At 49.5% G+C, this 22,820-nt stretch overlaps 1 long non-coding RNA gene across 1 annotated transcript in view; it reads right to left on the bottom strand.

The window, feature by feature from the left end:
- Positions 1-10,375, bottom strand: part of LOC139060031 (uncharacterized) — a 47,344-nt gene extending 36,969 nt beyond the window's left edge. The window contains exons 1-2 of the long non-coding RNA XR_011514580.1: positions 10,236-10,375; positions 6,824-7,019 (exon numbers count right to left, since the gene is read on the bottom strand). This is a non-coding gene — a long non-coding RNA (uncharacterized lncRNA). The remainder of the gene's footprint in view (positions 1-6,823; positions 7,020-10,235) is intronic.
- Between the last annotated feature and the right edge of the window lie 12,445 nt (positions 10,376-22,820).

The raw sequence follows: 22,820 nt of genomic DNA, 5'->3' as shown, positions 1-22,820 counted from the left end.
CAGTATCTCCAAAAGGAAGTAATGGAACCGGCTCTCACTCTGGAGGGACCGCGATTATTTTCAGCCGAGAAGAGCTCCTAAAGGCCCAGCAGGAGGATTCATTTTGCAAGGAAATTGCTGGTAGAGTAGCGGAAACGGAGCGCCGTAACGTTGCTGGTGTTGCAACGAGCGCAGAAGTACCCGGGCCAGCTTTTATTGCTGGTACTTCCGAAGATTCCTACCTGCTGGACCACGATGGGCTCGTGCTTAGATATATCGCTACCGAGGATGAATCAATTAACCCGTTTAAGGTGGTGATACCGAAAAGTCTGAGGCGCGCACTTTTGCACTACGCTCATGATGAACCGCTGGCTGGGCACCTCAGTGGCTCTAAGGTCTTTGCAAGACTCAGCCACACTGTCACCTGGCCTGGTATGAAGCGCGACGTTTTCCGTTATTGCCGGACTTGTCACGTCTGTCAGACGGTGAAATCTCGCGGTGGCCGTCCGCCGGGTTTAATGAAGCCGATTGACAGTCAGCGGCCTTGGCAGTTTGCTGCCTGCGACTTAATTGGGCCTTTTCCAAAGAGTAAACAGGGCTTTCAGCACCTTTTGGTAGTGGTCGATCACTTTACAAAGTGGGTGGAGCTATTTCCGCTCCGCAAGGTGACGGCTCGGGCAGTGTTGGATAAGCTAATGGAAGTTTTCACACGCTTTGGATTTCCGGAGCGTTTGATTACTGACAATGCGTCTTACTTCACTTCTCGGGTGTTTCGTGAGACGTGTACATCCCTTCAGATCGAGCATCGCCTCACATCGCCCTACCACCCCCAGGCCAACCTCACGGAACGCTTTAATCGTACTGTGAAGTCGATGCTCACGGCCTTTGCCAGGAGCCAGAAGGATTGGGCAGACCACGTGAACGAACTCGCGTTCGCCATTCGGACGGCGCAAAACCGCTCAACAAGTTTCTCCCCCGCTTTCCTCATTTTTGGCCGTGAACTGGCGAATCCGCTAACCATTGTTACGCAGCGCCGAGCAGGGGTTGAGAATGCGCCAGGGGACCTTTCCTCGTACGCAGCGCAGCTTCGCTCCCGGCTTGCCCGCGCGTTCTCTAGAGCAAGGGACAGCTTGGGAGCCGCCCGAGCCCAGCAGAAAGCTCAGTATGACAAGAGTCATCGCGACGTCTGCTTTCAGGTCGGTGACTTGGTGCTTAAACGCAACCACGCTCTTAGTGACGCCAGCAAAGGGTTTTCCGCAGCGTTGGCTCCTAAATGGCTGGGGCCTTACCGAGTGGAGAAACGACTTTCACCACTTGTGTATGAGCTGACGGATCCTCAGACGGGGAGAACCAGGGGCCGCGTTCACATTGCCGACTTGAAAGCCTACCATTGCAGGCCAGTCGAGCCGGCGCCGGAGCCCAGCGATCTCGGGTGTTCCGGGGAACAGAGCACGTCCGGTGTTTCCGACCGCTTTCGGCCGTCGCATCGATACCCCCTCAGGCGACGACCACCATTGTGAATTCGCCCTCGCGTTGCCAGACCTTTCTGGTAAAAGAAACGCGTTACTCTTGCTTTCTGCCTCTGCGAGCGAGTGTTTCTTTCCTCTCGGGATTTCCCGCACAGAGGCCAGCGCGCCACGGTTCCAGCCCGCCCTAACTAGATATCAAAAAGTTTGCCCGTTTGTTCAGTGCTTGTATTTCTTTTTGCTTGAATAATAGGTTTAGCCTTCCTCGTGTGCATAGCCTTGTTTTCAAAGTGCCCCGCTTCTTACCCCGCATCGCCATTGTACGTAGCTGTAGAGGGGCGCTTGGTGCCCTCATTCTTTTGTTGTCTCGTCTTTGAGACTCGCCGCGTAAGTGTCCGGAAAGCGGGGGCGTGCGACCACGGGAGCGTCAGTTGAGGGGAAGGTTTCAGACATTGGACGCCTCAGACATTGGTGTTGCCTGCGCCCGAATCCGTTGCAAGCCCTAAGGGCACGTGTCGCAGGTGCCTCGTGTGTGCGCGTGCAAAAGGGGACGAAAACCACGTCCAGCTGGCTTCGCGACCCTCCATCCTGTGCCCCCCATCTCTGCTCGCTCCTTCTTGAAAACGACTGGCGTCAGCATTTACTACTCCTGCTGGCACTGCTGCTGCCGGTGCCCGGAACTGACTTCCCGCTGTCATTCTGTCTCGACAGTCGCCTTCGTCAGTAGCTTCGAGTTGCAGCGCACTCGCGCTCAAGATGGACAAGCCGTCTGCCCTTGTCGCCCCTGGGAGCCGCCGCCGCAGCCGACGCCGGCGCTGGGTGGCACAGCCAGGCGCTCCAGCCACAAGGAAACTCCCTGCTCCAACGACTGTCCCGCCTGCCACAGCTACGGAGACCAGTCCAAAAACACGGAGTGTGGCCACCTGGACGTGCCAGGAGGGTGTATCGGCACCCCTCTGATACGTCCCCATTCGGTGAAGGCATGGCCCGCGCAGCGCAGAGTGGAGAGGTGCCAGCACCCAGTGCCCTATCCTCATTAGGGGCACACGCTGACTCTAACGGACGCAGCCGCGGACGGCGCCCACCTGCCTGGGGTTCTTTAACTTTTTTTTAGTGTTTATTTGCGAGTGTGTGTCTCTGTGCGTGTGTGTGTGTGTTCGTGTAGCAGATATTACATTTATTCTGGGGGTATTCTGGGGCAGTGTGCTGTACAGTTTTTCCTTTGAGTTATATGGTTGTGCGCGATTTTCACTGGGTTTGCTGTACGTGTTAAATATCTATGCTATTAGTGTATCTGCCCTGATTTCATTGTTCTCGTTTCTTTAATATGTGTTTAAGGGCTGGAACGGAGGCAGGAGGGTAGCCGTCCTTGCAATATCTAATGCTGGCTGATACAGGGGACTTTTCCTTTGTGTTACATGCCGCCGGCTTATTTCTCAGCTGGTAGGGACATTTAAGGGGAGAGGGATGTGGGAGTCCTTCGGTCTACCGGGGCGCAGTCGCTGCTGTGCCTAGGGCTCCGGACTTATTCGCCATTGCGAGGAAAACCTCTCCCAAATGCCTACCCCTCGACCGCGCGCCGTTTTCCCCGGGCGCCGCGGCCGCGTCCCGTGACGTCATGCTACGCGGCCCTGCGATTCGGTCGTGGGGCGTGACGTAGGGAAGAAGCCCCGACTGGGGACGATCGCCGTGCGCGGGGGAGTCGGGCTGCGACAGGGGCGAGCGCCGGTCACGAGAGGCAAGCTGCAAGGTACGTGAGCGACCAGCTATTTGCGTCCCCCAACGCCGCGGCCTGGGGACGTTCACGTGCTTTGTCAGCTTGCGTAAGTGTGGCTTGCTGAGTGGCTTTGCGTTCCGCCCTTGCGGTAGTCGCAGGTGCTCAGTGCGTCACATTTTGCGTGTCCGAACCGTCGCAGACCATTGTCGGTGACGGGAAGCGCTAGGTAGCGTTTGCGAACGCATTTCGGCCCGCGCGCGTAAACCATTGTTCGACGCGGCGTGTACCCCGCCTTCCTCGCCATCGGGAACCGCGGGCGCCGAGTGTACTCCGTGTGTTTGGGTGCAGTCTGGCACATGTTGGCCATTGGGGATCAATAAACGCCTTAACTGTCCTGGACGCCGTGTGTTCCTGGGAGAGCGCCCATGCGTACGGCCAGAGCCGTCCAGGTCTTTCGGCTCGGTGCTCGAACCTGCGGTGGGTCTATCGCCGTGCGCCGTCGTGCCGCGTCGTGAGGCTTCACTTCTCGGGGGCCACTTGGCGACGCCGTGCGCGGAGACGTACTGTGAGCCCACAACGTGTGTACAAAAAGAAACGAAGCTTTAAGCAGCTCGTACGCCCGATTTAGCGTTATAATTAGCATCTCTTGGTGAGTGGCGTACTTAAGATGCTGATAAATGATTTTTATTTTGGCGATGGCTAAGGGCAATTATGAGAGACTTGCAAAGGTTTGAAAAGATTAAAGTAGGTGTTTTCATGATAATGCACAATTGCCAACTGTGTAAACTACTACAGCTCTCGTTCTGTCACGCGGCTTTCCCAGGCTTGCCGACAACGGGTAGAATTTCCGGGAAAAAATCTTCACTGGCGATTACGGTGCTGTCTAATACAAAATTTGAGCGCAGCTGTGTACGTGTTTTCATTTCGCGATGTATAGGTTGGCGCGGACACTGCATGTCTCGTGCACACGCACATTGCAAACGAAGCGAAGTGTGGCGCGACTGCCTCGCTAATCGGGAGATCGCGAGAGGTGGCGCGTGGGTGACGCGTGAGCATGATTTACAGCAGCCGCCGCAGACAGACCTACGCTCATGCAGCGCTTTGTTTCCATACAGACGACGCGCGCTACTCTGGCGCCATCCCGCAGCAGTCGTCGCCGCGAAGCCCGTTTTTCGCGGCACTATGCTTTGCTGCACACGCTTTCGCCGTAACGTCCTCCGCTTTCCTCGCGCTGTCGTCGCTCACGCTGTCTTGTCATCTCCCGCTGCGCTTCGCAGTTCCGACGGACAACGCCACCGCTCGCCGCAGGAACGGGCGCCTAATTAAGAGCTGCAGTCTAAAACATATTTGCAATTTTCGTTGCTGCCAAATTGCAATTACTGCGTTTCCGCACTGCCCACTTAAACACGACAATGTTTCTCAAGCGCGATTCTTTCCGAAAGGGGCCGCCAGCCTTGAGTGAACGCGCCTGTATGTACGAAGCTTACTAAATTTTATCTCTGTGTACCGAAGGACCACTCGATTTATCACAATGCACGTATCAAAAGAAAGCATGCAAGCGTAAAAAATGCGCCACTTGGCTCTGTACTGCATAGCGCTTGTCTCATATGCGAATTTGTCTGAAAGAAGCGGTTTCACGGGCTGGTCTCAGTGTTTCGTGTTTCCGAGGCTGTTGTCGCACTGATCGACACAAAAAATACTGTGTAGCCAGCGCTTCCCGAAATAGAGGCGCTGTTGTAGCAAGCGTTTGGGATGACGAGGCCACGCTCTCCTACATGTTAACACAATCAATCACCGGTAGCAGGCGCTTCAACGCAAACAGGCGCGTGATTGCTCCGACAGGAAAGGAGGTGACAGTCGACGTTTTAATCTGCTCACTAGGGGAGCAATCGGCGCTGGTGTCACAGGCGGTAAATTGAGATTGATTCCTCATATATACGGTGTTTCGCTACATTGCGTCGGAGCTGATCGCATTAGCGTCGACATTCACCGGAAGATAGATTCTGCCGAAACTTTTGAAAGCGAAACCTTTACTAACCGCGTCGAGCCGAGTTTCGCCGTCGCCAGCAATTTGATCGCAGCTGCTACGTAGCCTTGGCAATGCATCACGTGACTCGCCGCGCCGAGCTCCGCCGCCAGCTTGGGGTGGTGGAGCTCTCCTCAACTAGGTCTCCGCCTGACCACGTGACTCGCCGTGCGCTTGGTTAAAGGGGAGCGCCACACTCGCCTAGTCAGCATAGAAAAAGAACTCTATGTAGTCAGTGCGAGACCAGGACGTCTTCTCTGAGCGTTGCGCGGGTGCGGGAGGCGTTGAGCCGTCGCCAAGCGGCGACTGACCACCCCGCGGATATCGCCCGGCGAGCTGCTTCACTGCAGATAGTCCGGAATGCAACAATTTGCGTCGCACTATCAACTTTCAGAATAGGGGCCGCAATAGTTTGGGGCCCCAAAGAACTTTGCGGGTGTTAGCGTTGGGCGTAGTAGTTCTGCGGAAACCCGCAAGGTGGAGAGAAGTAATGAATAACAAGAAAATCAGACATCCACCGGTTCGTAGCACGCAGGGGTGAAGAGGTTTAGAATACGGCTTTGCGTTTGCGGATAGCGTCTTGCGCTGACATGCCACTACGGCGTCAAAGAAAAACTATTAGAAATAAATAAAATATGCCATTTTATGATAGGAATAGAAATTTTGACTTGCGTGCATTCGCGTTTAATTACAACTTAGAGGTTATTCTGTAAGCAGTAAACCAACTTTACGTGCCTTCACCAGCCAAGTTTAGCTGTGTTAGGCCTACGAGCCATAAAATCCACAATCAAATTCGGAATCAATGGTGTCTAATGAATCAAATCTTCATTACACACGTTAACTGAGAGAAAGCGATAACCGTAGTCACTTTTCCTAACTTAGGAACTGCACGCGTTAGTACGAATCGAGGCCAGTTTGGTGCTGAGTTAGAGCCGTCGCTTCGATGGGTGCCGCCATGTTTGTTGACTCAAAGCTTTTGGGGCCACTATTTGGGCTCCCGCTAAATCGGTGATATAGCGTTCCCAACGCAAAACCCAAACGCAGTTTGCGTCTCGCGCATGCGCAGTGGCGACGACACTATTTGGGGCCCCTATTCTGAAACTAATCTAGGGACCGCGTTCGCGCCCTGTCCGTTTGTGCTTCAACGCTGCGCATGTCCGTGGCGTCTCTTTGCCTACCTAGCACTTGCGTTTTCCCTGTGGCACAACAGGCGTCGCACCGTCGAACGACACGTATTCACCCAAGCCTATAATCGCAGTCATGTCTAGCCACCGACCCATAGGCACAGCCGTCATACTTGGCTTAACGATGATTGTATACCTAAGTATAACAATTACAACTAAGGCGAAGGTTAACGAAGTGAAACCAAGACTTAACCAGGCTAAACCAAGCTTTCGCTTTGCATATCCAGGGTTAACTGAGCTACGCCGCAGCCAATTTTTTGTATTGCGATAGGAGCGACGTCGCCGTGCTGTCCCAAGTGCGACGGCTCGTGCCGGTCCGGATGCCGAGTGGTTAAAGTCGCGCGATTTTTTTTATATAAATGACGCCGCACTGCAAGGTTGAGCACGCGTGCTTGTTCCAATGCGAATGTTCTGTCTTGCCGTTCCCTTGTGATACACATCCTAAACTCACCAGGGTCACGTGACCTCCAACATGGCGTGAGAGAAATACCAACAATGCATGTTTTCTCGACTCGACCTCGCACGCCGGTGTTCACTTGTGTTCGCGGTCATCGACTGAACTCGCTTGACGGCTGGAACCAGGTCGGTCGTTCGGGCCTCGGCGAGCCACGAGCCCATGGACAAGTCCGGAATCCAGCTTTGGTGTCCTGGAGGCGCTGCCAAAGCATGTTTAATAATTTCACGTTGTTACAACTTGCAAAAGAAAGTGACCAAAAACAATGAAATAAAATCCCGCTGGCAGTGTAGCATCGATTCGCACAGCCGAAAACTTGCAATGCCAAGTTCAGCACCGCGACTTCTGCAACACCAGTGAGAACCTTGTCGTTTAGGGTCCGTTGCGCTCAGACGCATAATCTGCATGCATTGTGGTGTGGTATGAACGCATGCAGCTGAAGTGAAGTGAAGTGAAAGTGAAGTGATAAATTACGAGCAATGGATGTGACAGGGCTGTAAAGGGGCCTAACAGACGGTCACCGTAAAGTTGTAAGAGCTACATGTAATAAAACTATGACAATAATTATGAAGCGCGCCATTGACGCGAAAGATGCATTATGAAAGAATTACAATGGGCTAAAATTGGTCATTGGATAAAAATTCGAAAAAATATCTACTGCCCTAAGATAGCCCTTGAAGCGCAAGGACCTGAAGGCATGTGCTGTACAAGGACTACTATCACAGTAGCATCCTCTAGAAAGAGGATGCGCTACGACACTATTGGGCTATTAACATGCAAAACCACATGACTCAAGAAACCTAGGACAGCTTTGGTGGTAAAAAGGGATTCCTTACCAAGAAACTTATCGGGATGGAGAGGGAGACAATACCGGTATGCTAGCGGAAAATGTTTTCTTCTTTCTCTTTCGGCTTCCCGACACTCCACGAGGACGTGGAGGACGGTGAGCCATACATAACATCTACCACAAGGAGGAGGTTCGTTGCCAGTAAGCGCGAAAATATGTGTGTCCTATTCTGAGTCGACAGAATAGGACGTCAGTCAGTCTCGTTTTTGTAACGGAGGGTCAGAAACTTACCCTTGGCTTAATCAAATGGAGCTTATTATTTTTTTCATTGTCCCACATGCGTTGCCACTAACTTCGCAGTTACGTTCGCAAAAAAGGCTTGAGGTCTGTGGCAGGGATAGCAGTGGTGGAATTACCAGCTTGAGGTGTAATTGATGTGGCCATTTCGTCGGCCAGCACATTACCTTCGATGCATCTGACCAGGGACCCAGCATATTGTCATGTGTCTACGAGACGAAAAAATATTGCACAAGAAAGAGTAAAGCTCAATGAAAACATTATTTTTGTGTTTTCTTAAGGACGTTAGTGCTCTTACAACACTTAACGAGTCCGTGAATATTATCGCTTTCTCTAGTTTTTATTTCTTTATGTGTTTACCGCTGACAGTACTGCGTGGCTTCTGCAGTAAAGATGCTTGTATGGGGGTTCAGTTCACCTGCTTCAGAGAAGGAGGGTCCAACAGCCGCGTAAGACATGCCAACATGCGATTTTGACGCATCGGTGTAGGATCCCGAACAATAGTACTTCAATTGGAGTTCATGGAAATGCATTCGTATTTCGAGCTCTGGTGCGTATTTTGTAACTCTTACAATAGGTATATCACATTCTATCACCTGCCAATCCCAAGGCGGTAGTTGCTTCGCTGGATGCATTAAGCGGTGTTCGAAGAGTGGGACATCCGTTTGCACGCTAAGCTTCCTCACACAAAGTGAAAAAGGCTGTCTCACAGAGGGCCGATTACGGAAAAGTGCATTGCATGTCGAACCGTTAATAGTTTCACAACACGGATGTTCAGGATTAGAGTGCACGTTAAGGAAATATGTGAAGCTGATGTATGATCTCTGCAAATTAAGTGACCACTCATTCGATCCTAGAAATAAGCTTTCAACCGGGCTTACGATATTTTCGAAAACAGCAGAAGCGCTCTAAAAAAAAAAAAGGCTATCGTTTAGCGGCTTGTTTTCCATGACCGCGCAGCTTTGCCTATCCATGGCTCGGCAGAGTACGGTATGCGGAAAAGTTAAGCAGTGCAGACAATTCATGCGTTCACCTCACATGCGTAGCTTTAAAAACACTTAATAAAAATAAGCAAGAATATGCCTGATGTCTTGTTTTTACGGTACATCCACTTTATCGAGGGGACCGGAAGCACTTGAGCCAATGCCACTACGCTATACGTAGCTTGGGATTGTGTGTGGAGTCAATAAAGAAAGAATGCGCGCACTTTGCTTACGTTGCTTCACAACAAACGAGCATTATGCGACATGTCCATTTTACCAGAACGAAGGCGCCAAATGCAATGCGCATAGCTCTTATTCTGTGACAAGCCCCGAATGAAACCTGTCAGTTACATGATTTTCTCTCGTTTGCTGGCTGCTTACTGTACAGCAGATGTCGACATGACTTTCAGCAGCGGTGAAGCGATAGATATCACTTCACAAAATGAAGGGTGAGCCCCTACAGCATGCGTTTGAAAAATCGAGCCACATTCTCCAATTCATGCATAAGAACTTAAAATTATTTGGTTTGACAAGAAACCATTTCTACGAGCAATCTTTCTTTTTTTTAGGCCATTCGCTGCCGGTGTTCCAGCATTTCCGACGCTTAACTCTACGAAACTGTCGGGCTTATAGGGATGCGAGTCCTAATTAATGAATGAAAAAAAATGGTTCAGAGATTTGTAGGCGTGATTAAGCGTTCGCGGTTGGTAGGTGATTCGCACACAAAAGAAAGTTCTCTTAAACATTAGCCTCAGAGTAGTTACTGTGACCTGAAGGTTTTGTTTTCTTATTGGTGAACGTAATTTTATGAGATAAAGAAACACTCCGCTTATTTCTATTTAATTACATCGTCCTATAAAAACGGCGGACCCATGAAGCAGTTTTTATTGAAATATATCAAAAGACGTTAGTCATCTACTATGTAACCTCATAGTGGGATTCATGGTTTGCACGATTAAAAAATGCTCGTATGAAAAAAAAAATTTTTTTGCCGTACAGACTTCTCAACTTACAAAGAGCAAAATGTATCGTGCTTCCATGGCTTCCCGAGTGCTATATACAAAAGTTGTGAAGGAAAACGAGGTACATAATTATTGAAGTGAACGCTGAGTCTCATGTACAATATTGTAAATGATATCTGGCTTTAAAATAATGTGAACGCGAAAAAAAAGACTGTACCATGACGCGAACAGTTCGAATAAAATAGCTAGCGACATGTTTTACATGCGCTAATTATGCAGTGCTGTACCGTGATGAACTTAACAAAGAGTCTAGCTTGCAAAAATTATAAAAATATTCGTGCAACTTTGCCTACAAGTATTTGGAAAAGTACAGTACTTGCCTCGCAAAGAACGGCGTGTTTCGAAGGAGCGAAGTCTGTCCTTCCGACGTTGTGGAGTCATTATTTTTGCCTCGCGACGTCTCGTTTACCTCCGGCGATTGCAAACCATGCTAGTGCTTTTTCCCGCCTGCTGGTACATTGAAAAGCGCAGCAGCCAGGCATTCTTCCGGCAAACTGAGCTCACCTAACTTGTAATACTTGCAAAACGCACGTGCCACGTGGCAACGCGATCAGCACGTGGCGCGCGACTAAAAAAAAGCAAAAATAGCTAAAACTAAAGCCCCTTAAACTTAGTGCCACGCTTTGAAGAATGCCGCCTCCTCCTCGCGCGCTCTGGCCGAGGTCGACGCCGCGTCGCTATTCGCCTAATAGCATCACGTGGGCCCTCGCGCCGTGCATCAGCGCTATTTTTGCTCGAGAAGCGTCTACGGAGTGGCGAGGAGCACATGTTGGCGCCGTTGCTACGCTGTAGGCGGCGTCACGGTCGAGGGGGGACGTGAAAGAGAGGAGAAACGAGGAGGAAGGAAGGCAGGAGAGTGTCACTACTTTACGAAGTTTAAGGAGTTTTGGCTTAAACAACTTTTATGACGTCTCCTTGACGTGAGGGTAAGCTAATAGGGCAGTTTCGCGTGCCGTAGCCAATCAGCGCGTGGGAAGCGCCGGCGCGGCGACAGCGAGGAGGAAAAACAGGAGGAAAGAGGCACGGATCAGGATGTGGCGGCAAATATCTAAGAGTGGCGCTACTTTCCAGAATAGAGGGGTTTAAAAACGCGTCTCGTGTGTCCATATAATTGGACAGCGCGGTCGCTGTTCGCATTGTCAGTATCACACATCTCGGGCACCATGCTGCATCCTCAGTCACTGCAATACACGGAGTGCTCATTTCGTTGGTTCAGTTACAGTTCTCTCTCGAACTTCTCCCTCGATGTGAATACAGCAAGGACATTCGTAACACCGTTCAGCCATTGTTGTTTCAAATTACTCCTATTCGGTATATGGTTTGCACGCGAATGTATTCAAGAAGGAGAGGTTATCAGCATTGCTGAACGGTCTCCTCGGTGCCCTGTGCCGCATGGACGATGTGTTTTCGTTTGGGGCTCTAGTCAAGCTGAGCATCAAGAGCGGCTGCAAGTAGTAATCAAGCGCATGTCGGACATGCCGGGATGACGTTAAACAAGGACAGATGACTTTTTTAGCCACAACGTCCGGGCGCTCCTCCATTCGGGCCGACAAAGAGAATGTGCAGAAACCATCGACGATGATTGCCAATGTGTGAGAATAATAGCCGAATGAACGGACGAACGAGCGAGCGAGCAAATTCAACAGTTCCTCCCCCCCCCCCTCCCCTCCGCCCATTTCCGCAACTCTGTTGCACCAGAGCATGCTCCCTTTCCCTTAGTGCCTTCCCGGAGTTCCTTCGTGATAGCCGTGGAGAGGGAACGAGGATACTTGCTCTCCTTGGTGTGTCGGTGTCAACGCCGTCAGCGTTCGACGGAACGCTCGTCTGCGATGTATTTTTCATGGGAGAGAATCCGCTGTGGACTCGTTCGCCGCATCGTCCACAATGGGCTGGCCGCCGCCGGGCGGCCAACGAGACGTGCGACTAACGAGCGAGCGACAGCCTGCTCTCCTACCTCCGTTTCGTCGCCGCCACTCGCTTGCCCGAGAGCATGCGCCCTTTCCCTCGCCTTCCCGCAACGAACGATCGAACAAGCTAACGGACGCCTGTGCGCGCAGGAAGTAGTGCCGAAAAAAAAGCAGAAAAAGAAGCGAATGGTTCTTTTCACGCTGCTAGTGACCATTTGTTGATCGTAACCGTGGTGTTAACGGGTCGTGCAGCTGCGCGTGACAGTAGGCCGCACATCACGCCAAGCTCTCCGCAGTAGGAGCTGAGCGAGACGTTACTGCAGCGGGTCTTCTACGAAAAGTTGAGCAGAGTGTACTGCGATCGCGTGCAGTACGTCCTGTTTATTTCGATAGTATAACTTCGGTATGTTTCTGATGTTATGCGAGGTATTAGTACTTCTCGATAAGCCGCACATGCGCTTTGATAGCGGAGTGTGGCAACCGGCTCCTGCAAACTGCAAAGCATTTGCACTGCATGATATGTATAGCGGGTACCGTTTGGGCTCGATGGCGCACTCGTGAAGTGCCGCAATGCCGTGTTGCCGCTGCAAGTGAAGCAAGAATACGTGTGTCTGCCCAAAACAATGCGACGGAGAAGGCCCTGGTGGAGACGTCTCCCCTCATATCTGAAGGAGTCGCGGAACGTTGTAAGGAAGACGAGATGAGACTATAGCCACTCAAGCCCGCGCTACAGATAGTGTGGGATCCTTTAATCCTTACCATTGGTCACGTGGATAGTGGCCTGCTCTTGGGAATCGCTTGACTGTGACTGGTGCAGTCGCGGTGCTGGCTGAAGGAGCACATGGATCAGGGATTAGACGTCCTGCATCGTGATTCGTATCACGGTTGAGCACAGGTTGGTGTAAAGCACATGTCATTCCTCCTCTAGCAACCGAAGTCTGTAACGGAATCGAAATTTTGGCTGGAACCGAACCTGAACTGATATTTTTGTGACGTCGAATTATATATGTGAAGTTTTAGCGTGTCCGTAAGCTTACCACCGTTTACAGGTTATCAGGTTATCGAAGCCATAACGGCAGTAGCAAAGTTATAGTAGCGACACCTTGCGTTGCTTTGTCCAACTGCAGTGTGTTTGAAACATTTTTGCTGTTACATAGTGTTCTCGTGGAAGGAAAATTATAAAGGACTGCGTGTCGACGATTACGTCGCTACATACGGGCGTTCCGTCCGTACTTAGCCAGATCAGCAGTACGGACATAATCGCACTTACGATCCCATGTGTGAATTTTGCGTGGCGTGTGGCCCCAATATAGGCGCTGTCGGGCATGCTTGCACCGCATTCGGCTAAATGTCATAAACGCTAAGCATTTCCTATTTTAAAATGTAATGGATAAGGTCGCCACTGTGTCTTCCGTGCAGCCGTATACTTAAAGACATTGCCCACTTAATCTGCGCTTGCAAGCTGTTTACTCTATTAGTCCTGTAAAGAATCTTAATGTTCGCACTAAGCATTCAGCAAGGGCTGTAGCTCAGACGCCTTCTCAGCCCATATATTTAATGCTGCGTGTGAATCTCGCGCAACGAAGGCACATTTGAACTATACTTCTAATACGCTGGTCTCAAAGATACATTAGCTTGTTGAGTGTTGTCATGTGTTTTGTGTATGTTGTGTGCCTGTGTCGCGCATTGCGCATATCATTTCTTTGTTCATCGTACCCATTTATGGAGTAAGATGCTGGGCGTGACGTTAGAAGACGCTCCAGGATTCATTAGAGAGCTCTCTCCTCTTTCCCTTGACTATGATATGTCACTGCAGTGTGAACCTGATGTGCTCTGTAGTTAAACTCTGCGTCACAAATCTCGCTACCAGCGTTGTAGCTGCCGTAAACCTCCCCGGTAACTAAAAAGTCTCAAATAATTAATTTTAGCTTCAGGAATTCCGAATGCGTGATGCGTAATGCAGATATAGCCGTAGATAACTGCTTGAATCGCGACTTCCTCGCTTAGTCGCCCTCCCTCGCCCTCACCTCACGACGTCCGTCCATCTTCATCCTCACGACCACTCCAACTTCTCATCCTCACCTCGCTCCACGAGGGTGAAGACAGATTATGGCGAGGGCACCTTCGTGAGGGTGAGGCGAGACCCATGTCTGACCCGAAGCACAGTCTGCTATTGCGGATTGCAAATCAGAATCATTAGGAAAACTTGTACTGTTGACATTACACATGGTGACGTGTCACACAGTGGCCGTCGTCGTGCGCCGTAGAACTGACATTCCACGTGCGGAAGTTGTCTAAAAACAGCGTCACGCAGAAACAGCGTACACGCGAAGTATTACTGCAAGAAAGAACGTTTTGCGTCAGAAGCTCATTTGAATTTAAAAGCTTTCACAGTATACACGTTTTCATTTTCTTTCTTCTTTTTTTTTGGCTCTGCTTTTTGAGGCGGTGTTCGCTGCGAGATTGTTCGTATAAGTAGGCTTGTTATTCTTGCACAAAGCAGTCTCACTCGCAATTCGTTATGCGGCCACCAAGCTCCGGAGCTCTATCAAAAGCCTTACGCATGCACGCAGATGGGTACTCTATTTTGGGTTTAAAACGGCGTCACTTTTTTTTTCACTCCCTCTTTCTTCTATCTTTTCTTTACAAGAGCGCTCGGTGCAGCCCTCTCTTCCGCGCCTTTTGGAAGGTCGCGGGGTCAAATATGCACGGTGCGGATTTTGCGGGCGTCGCCTGTGTGTTTGCGCCCGCCACCGAGAAGGCTTTCAAAGGTATATGGCGTGCAGATGCCGCGTAGCAAAATTTCAGGAGCGGGGAAAGTTATCGGAGCAGGCTGCTGGGGGCATGCGCCGGGCTGGTTTCAACGTTATGCATTTTTCCTACACAGTCCGCGCTAATGTAGTCGGCAGCCTAGAGAGTCGCTGGATATGGCAGCCTCGCGCGCTGTGGCTCGTTCTCGACGTCATATATATACGACGCGGAACCCGGTCATAAGGGAAGAGAAAAGCGAAAGTGTTGCTTTCGCTCAGCATTTTATTATTACTTTTAAACGTCCGTTTCCCAGGTGACGGTACACGCGCTCTCGCTCAATCGCAGCGAAACTCCTTTTCCTGTACCGCCCTCTTTCTGTTTTTTTTTATTATTTTCCAGCAACCCTGCAGAGCATCTGAAAGTGCATGTATACGCGTATCGTTTGTGGCTTTGACGGGCCGAGACGTTCCGTATAGCCTTGATTGGCGAACTGAGATGGGGCGAGGTGTGTCTATATGTAGGAAGTGACCGGCGGGAAAAATCACGCTTGGTCGATTTTCGATCTGTTTTGCTTGCTCGCTCTCGGTGCAGCAGTTTTCTGCAGACCTAGCACGAGGACAAATCTTCGTGTTCTACAGGCTATTCAAGCTCGGGCTCTCAGAGTTTGTCTTGGTTTACCAAAATGCACATCGACAGTCGCGACTATTGCGATCGCCCGGGACCAACCCATACAAACACACATTGCGGTGGAAGTGTTGAAAGTGCACATTAGGCACGTTGCCCGCGCCCGTTCCCACCACCTGGCAACACTACCGTCAGAAAGGCCGCAGACATCATTTTGTACTACGATTTCGGAGTATTACACCTGCCTTCCATCAAGCTTCACCCCCGCAACTAAGCCATCGATTCCTCCATGGTGTTTGGCTCGACCCGCAGTGCACCTCAACGCATCAGGAAAAAATCTGAGCTGTCAGCACCTGCTCTTGAACAACTAACTCTGCTCCTTTTCGTTTGCACGAGCGGTACGCCGAACACGTACATATTTATACTGATGGATCGGCAACTCTCCAGTGTTCCTCTGGAGCCGTGGTCTTCCCAGCGAAAGCCACCACCATCGGTTTCAAGACATGTCACCCAACGGCACCGATGGCTGCCGGACTTGCAGCTCTTCGCGCTGCCCTACGTCTCGTCAGCCAAGAACAACCTCGAAGATGGTCAATATTCAGTGACTCGAAGGCAGCACTGCAATCTTTGCTATCAGCTCTGCGGCGCGGACCACACGAACAACTGGTATTTGAGAGTAGAGAACTAATCCGTACCTTGACTGAGAAAGGACACCACGTGACATTTCAGTGGCTTCCAAGTCACTGCGGAGTCATAGGGAACGAACACGCCGATAACGCTGCTTGGTCGGCTCTTCAAAGGGACGAAGAGGAGCCGCTACCGTTATCAAGGACAGATGCCGCTAGAAAACTTCGAATGCTCAGCCGTGATATCACGTTCTCCTTGTGGAACGCAGGAAGTTTTCAAAACAACCGACTCTAAAATCTTGACTCATCTCTACGCCTTTGCATTCCAGCTGGACTCTGCCGTCGCGAAGCTACCCTGCTTTGTCGAATATGGCTAGGGGTGGCTTTCACCAAGTCTTTTGCTTTCCGAATCAGATGGGCCGACGCCGCCTCGTGTGATAACTGTGGTAACGAGGAGACTTCAACACTTTCTTTGTGACTGTCCTCGCTATAATTTACAGAGACGATCACTCACGATCGCGATAGCGCGCTTTGACCGAAGACCTCTCACAGAGGAACTTATCTTAAAATGCCGCCATCACAAGCCATCGCAGCAGAGGGCGACGAGGGCACTGTTGCGGTTTTTGAGGGCGACAGAATTACACAAGCGGTTGTAGCCTGAACAGATGTTTATAGAGCTGCAAGTGCTACTGTGCTGCGCTGTGGCCGTATGCGGCGACAGTGACCGACTGTGATTGTATGCCTACGCTCCCTTCTTTCTTCATCTCTACTTTGTTATCACTTTACCTCCCCCTCCCCTCTCTCCCCAGCGTAGGGTAGCAAACCGGATCTCCCCTCTGGTTAACCTCCCTGCCTTTCCCCTTCCTCTCTCTCTCTCTCTCTCTCTCTCTCTCTCTGTGTAGCTTCGTGTCAATTTTACACTTATCACTAAAGGCTATTTCTGATCGAGCATGAGACGTTGCGGCTCGGCCTCCTCCTTAAGAGGAAGCATTAGCTCGGGTGCTCCTATTTAAATACATGTAAAAGGAGAGTTCGTTTTTCTCAGCAACCTGCACCAAATTTGACGAGGTTTGTTGCACTTAAAAAAAAAAGAAACTGAAATTCTAGTGACTGTTGGTTTCGAATTTTCCATTTAGGTTGTCAATTATTTAATAAAAATTGACAAAGATCGCAAATTTTCAGAAAACGAAGCTATCAAGTTTAAAACTCTGTAAAGTAACTATAAAAAATCATATCACAATTCTGTGAATTGCATCTAATAGTACATCTACAGCGGACAAAATTGATATGTTACACACACGAATCTAAAAAAAAAATCTGTATTATGAAAATACGGCTTTTGCAGAACCCTTGTACACAACGTAACCAATTCGCGTAAGATACAAGTTGACATACTAAATTTGTCCGTTTTGACTGTTATAATAGATGCCGTTTACAGAACCGCGATGTATGTTCTTGATGCAGAGCTGTTAGTTTGGAAACGTCGTGCTTCTATTTTCTTTTTTCGAACTTTCGAATTTGTCAAAATATTTTAAGCTAAGTTCAGGCCCTACATCGAAATTCCGCTTCCAACAGACACTAGAATTTAACTTTATCTCTCAAATGCAACACATTTTATTAAAAGCGATCTGGGGTTATCTCAGAAAATCGTTTCTCCGTTGTACATGTATTTGAATAGACCGTGTCGGAGTTGGGCCCGAGATAAAGCTTCCTTTTAAACAATTTTTCTAGAGATCAAATACATGAATAATAGCTGCATTGTCATTGCCAAAGATGCTGCAATCGAATTCTTGAACGCTACGCACTGTCAAAACAAGAAAAATATGTATTTTTTCATGAAAGAATACACTCGTATGTGCCAAAAATTGGGCTCAAAATAACTTATATAAATACTTCAATGTTTTTTTGTCTCTTTAATAAGTAAAGAAAATATCACACGAACTTTACAACTAAATCAGTTCGAAACCAGCAAAGCAGTGAATGCCGCTTATATGAAAAATATAAAGGCCATGAAATGAACAAGTTGAGGGCAAATATATTAATGAAACTTTGTCATTCAAGAACCTTGTTTACATTCCTGTACATATGTAACGGCCAGTGAAAAATCTCAATGACGCTGTCATTTCTTCCGATGTATTACGCAGAAGCAGCTGTCACCGGTCGTGTATCGTAATTGCACCGAAATTATAGCCGAAACAGAGAGCACGCATAAAAAGCAGGAGTTCTGCAAAATATACGAGGGCGAGTCAAATGAAAGTGAGCCAATGCGAATATATCACAAACGGGACACTTTATTTAAAGGTAGCCTTGATGAGCATTTCGACATTTGTCCCATTGACTAACAAGTCGCGTGATTCCCTTCTCATTAACCTCCTTAAGTTGCTTCTTCAAAAAGTCTGCAACTGACTCTTTCACGTCATCGTCCGACACAAATCTTGTTCCCTTGAGCTGTTTTATGCGAAGCATATTACTAGAGCTCAACCCAGCTCCTCAGGCGCGGCGGTGTCGCCTTCAATGACCTTTGACCCCATGCCATACCACGTGACACCGTGACGTCACGACAGAGGAGAAACGGGGCTCCAACTCGCGCCGTCGCCTTCAAGGCTGACCACGTGACACCGTGACGTCAAGACAGAGGAGAAACGGGGCTCCAACTCGCGCCGTCGCTCGCGGCGTCGCGGCGGTATATAAGCAGCTGCGCTTGTTTCTAGGTGGCTTTGGCTCAACTCTTGCAAGATGGGCTTGGTGGGAATCGAACCAGGGTCTCCGGAGTGTGAGACGGAGACGCTACCACTGAGCCACGAGTACGATGCTTCAAAGCGGTACAAAAGCGCTTCTAGTGAATACGGTGTTGCCTTAGAAGCGAGCTGTTTCTAACGCTCAGGCGTGCGTCGCTTGCTCAGGCGCTGTAGGGGTTGAAGGACGGACTTCGGGATGAAAACCAAACTTGGGAGTATTTATTCTACATTATTTACAAGGAGGTGAGAGACAAGTAACAGTCGTACAGTCATTACGGGCCGGCAGCAACTCGGACGCTGCGGCCCGCGGCAAGAAGTTCGAGAGAGGTGAATCAGGGAATCAGGGAATGTCCTGGTCTCTCTGGAAGGCTTCTCATAAACCCTTCGAGCACTGTAAGTCACGTCATGTTTGACCAATAGGAGAGTCCGCTCAGATGACGCCATTTTCAGCCAATGGTAGGCGCCCGTGCGATGGTGTCATACCCGGCGAAGAGGGTCGGCGCTTGAGCCTCCTCTCTTGATCACTTGATCCCGGTGCTGCGGCCCCTCAGCGGTAGCAATTGTCTTCTTCAAAGGCGATGAAGAGGTACGCTTGGGCCTTCCCGGCACGTCTGGCTGTCACGGCGCATTACCGCCGTCTTGGTTTGCACCTGTCTTGTGGCCTTCAACTTGTTTGCCTGGGCGCTCCTCTGGAATGTGCTTTCCTGCTTCTGCATTCCTCAATTAGCTGTGCTGCGTTTCGAAGTGGTTTGGGGAACTCGAAGTAATCGCAGGAAACAGCTCCATATCTAACAGCGCACATTTCGTTGCCGCGCCGAACGCTGCGTTGCTCGACGCTCACCGCGTCCAATGTGGGGCGCGTAGTCGCTGCGCCGTAGCCCATTGTCTTACACCCCTTGGCGGGTCGACGGGAACGCTGTCGCGTTCCACTCTTGAAGGCGAAGCAGAGTAACGCATGAGTTGTTTCTTCGTCTAGCCGAACCAAATATAGCCAAGCAACAGCAGTTCACCAGGCTAAACAGTGGTTCAACAACTAAAATAAAGGCTAGTATGCTTCGCATCCTGGGCTTAACCTTAGCTAAGCCACAGCCATTTTTTTCGGTTGCCCCAAAATGTATAAGCCGAAGGGCGACAAGTCTGAGCTGTATGGCGGATGTTGCAGCGTTTCCCACTTGAACTTTGCCAGTATTGTACTAACCACATCAGCGACGTGGGGACGGGCATTGTCGTGGAACAAGATGACCCCGTTCATCAATTTTCCACGTAGTTTTTTCTTGATTGCGAGACGCAGCGGATCCGGCGTTTCACAATATCGGAAACAATTGATGTCTCTCAATATTTAGCAAATTCTATCAGTAATGGCCCTTGACGATCGAAAAATACACACACTTTTCAAATACCCACACATATCAACACCTTTCCGGCGGAAATAACGGCCTTTGCTTTTTTGGGGGATGGAGAATTCGAATGTTTCCACTGTGTAAGCTTTACCGTCGTGTTTACGCCAAGAGTTGCTTTGGTCGGCAGTGCATGGACAGCACCAAACAATTTCGGGAGGGGGGCGGGGGGCTGAAGCTCCATAATAAAAATAGCCGTACATGTAATTTTTCTTATCATTATACCGCGTGTCCCAGCTAAGTAGGACCAAGATTTAAAAAAAAAACGCAAGAGCTCTAGAGAAATCGTACCGACTACATAGTAGCCGTGGTCATGTGTACTTACAGCCAGTATTTTTTCATCACGAAGTGTTAATTAATTGCTTTTAATTTGTGAACTATTTAATTATTGCTTGGATCGCAAACATGTCAATTGCAAAGCTGTAGGCCACCTTCATAACCTCCGAATCAAGCATTTATCTCGTGCTGAAGTGTGCCTGGTTGTTTTTTCCAAGAAAAAGCAAAAGCCCGCGAAATACGCGAAATATGGTTCGCGCGCCGCTACTCAAGCCTCACGCTACTCAAGCGCCCCCAAGCAACCTTTCAAAGACATACGGCTGCATTCGTTTATCGCCGCATCGTACAAGGCTTCGTCATGTAGGATGGCTCAATAGGTTTTGTGGCCTATAACCAGCGTGGTGCGATAAACGTCAGCATCTGCGGACGCAAGAATGTTGCGCTTGATGAGGCACTCTAGGTAGTTTTAACCTTCGCGTATCATGAAACAAAGCTACGAAAGAAATTCAACAAATGTTTAAAAACAACAGTGGCAAAAGAGCACAAAAAAAAGAAAAATAAGGCAGCTCTCGGAAGAACAAAAAAGAGCTACTCAGAAATTTATTTCAATAAAAGATAAACCAAGAGCACGTAAGGCATCTTAGCCGCCCACAAAGAAACATCGCGAGGGGCAAGTTTCTGTTTCTTGAGCTCCAGAAAAGAGGCAAAACAAAGCAGTATTTTTTAAAACCTATTTCTATCTTTTCTCGCAGGCTTTTTTTCATGCAATGATAGGGCGACATCATGAAGGTGCGTTAAACAGTCACGTTTTACACCAGTTTACACGGTTATTTTCCACTGCCACTTATAGCACGTGCTCAAACAGGTCACCGTCTGAAGAAATACATGTACGTGCCTCTTTCCAACATTTGTGCTGTTGCAGCTTTGACCGACGACGTTGGAATCTCGCGGCAAACTCTGCTTACTTTTGCTTTTATGGCGCCCGGTGTGGTAGTTTCGCTGCTTTACACGCGATCTTTCACGTAGCCCCACAAGAAGAAGTCCAGCGGTGTCATGTCCGGCGACCTTGCAAGCCAGATATACAGGTCCGTGCCGGCCAATCCACTGTCCAGGAAAAAGCTTGTCGAGCCACGCTCGAGTCTGACTACTACTATGCGCAAGAACATCATGTTAAAACTAAATATGCTGAAGGTACGCAAGTGGTGGAATGTTGAAACAGACGTCATTAACGGGAAGTGGGGGGGGGGGGGTGCTCGAGGATGTCGTTGACGTAGCGTTGCGTCGTTAGCATGTTGTCAAAAAAGGTGGGTCCGACGATGTTCCCATCAAAAATACTACATCACACATTAAACGACCATTGGTATTGGTGTCGTGTTTGTGCCAGTCAGTGGGGATTCCTATCACTCCAGTAGTGCACGTTGTGAAGATTAACTTGTGCGTTTCTGGAGAAATTAGCCACATCTGTCCAAAGCACGCGAGTGAGAAAGTCCTGTTCTTCTTCACATTTCGTGAAAATCCAATTGGCAAAGTCAAGCCTGTTTTCGAAATCTCGGTCTTGAAGTTTTTCATGAAGATGTGCATGGTACGCGTGCATATTACCTTTTTTTTTTAAATCCTCCCCACTCATGACCTTGAGGTCCCGGCCTCCACACTGGCGTGGTGCACAAGTGCACTACCGTGAGGGTTAGATGCAAAGAATGCCAAAACATCCGTTTCCGCTTCTTGAACTACCGTCGCAGCCCTGTGTCGCTTTCTTGTGAAGCTGCCCGTCTCGCAAAGGGCTTCGTCCGTTTTAAGTATTGTTGACGAATTAGGGCGCCCTCCACAATGCCACATCCGGAATAGCTTGGCTACCTTCCTCTTGTCGCCGTGCGCCGCCCCCAGAGCCAGGATCACTTTAGCGTTCTGATCATTCGTGAAGGGCATGATTGTCTTCTGGAAGAGCAGGTCACTGGCGTGGTACCGTTGAGATCTCCCATTATTACCTACGCACTGACACGTCAAGCAAAAATGATTTACGTAATCAACAACAGGGTATGCTGGCGATACAGATCCGTCAAAACGCGTTAGATGGACATAACTTGCTCAAGGTTTGTTTCTATTGCTAAAGGGAACAGAGGTAACATACGTTCCGGGCGCGTCTATCTACAGAACAAGATGAGTGCGCAAAATTAGTCCCAAGTACGCCATCACGGTTTCCCGGCTTCAATATCCCTCCCCTCTCCCCACTACGGGTCCGCCACGCTTATCACTGGGTCAGCGGCGTGTTCTGCATGATGCCGCGACCATCACATAGCGTGAAGCCCTGTATCGAGCGGCCGCCGTTAGTAAAGCCGCGTATCCGTGGCCTATTCGCTTGGAGCGCTTGAGTAGCGGCACGCGAGCGCGTATCTATTTCGTATTTTGGATGTTTTGCGCGCTTTTGTTTTTCTCGGAAAAAGCAACGAGACAAAGAGAGAGAGAGAGAGAGAGAGACAAAAGGGAAGGAAAGACAGGGAGGTTAGCCAGTGTAAATACCGGCTGGCTATCCTGTGCTGGGGAAAGGGGTAAAGGGAATAAAAGGAGAAGGAAGAGAGAAGAAAAAAA

This window comes from Dermacentor albipictus, chromosome 5 (assembly GCF_038994185.2).
Source record: "Dermacentor albipictus isolate Rhodes 1998 colony chromosome 5, USDA_Dalb.pri_finalv2, whole genome shotgun sequence".
Lineage (NCBI taxonomy): Eukaryota > Metazoa > Arthropoda > Arachnida > Ixodida > Ixodidae > Dermacentor > Dermacentor albipictus.
This window is presented reverse-complemented; position numbering and strand designations above follow the sequence as displayed.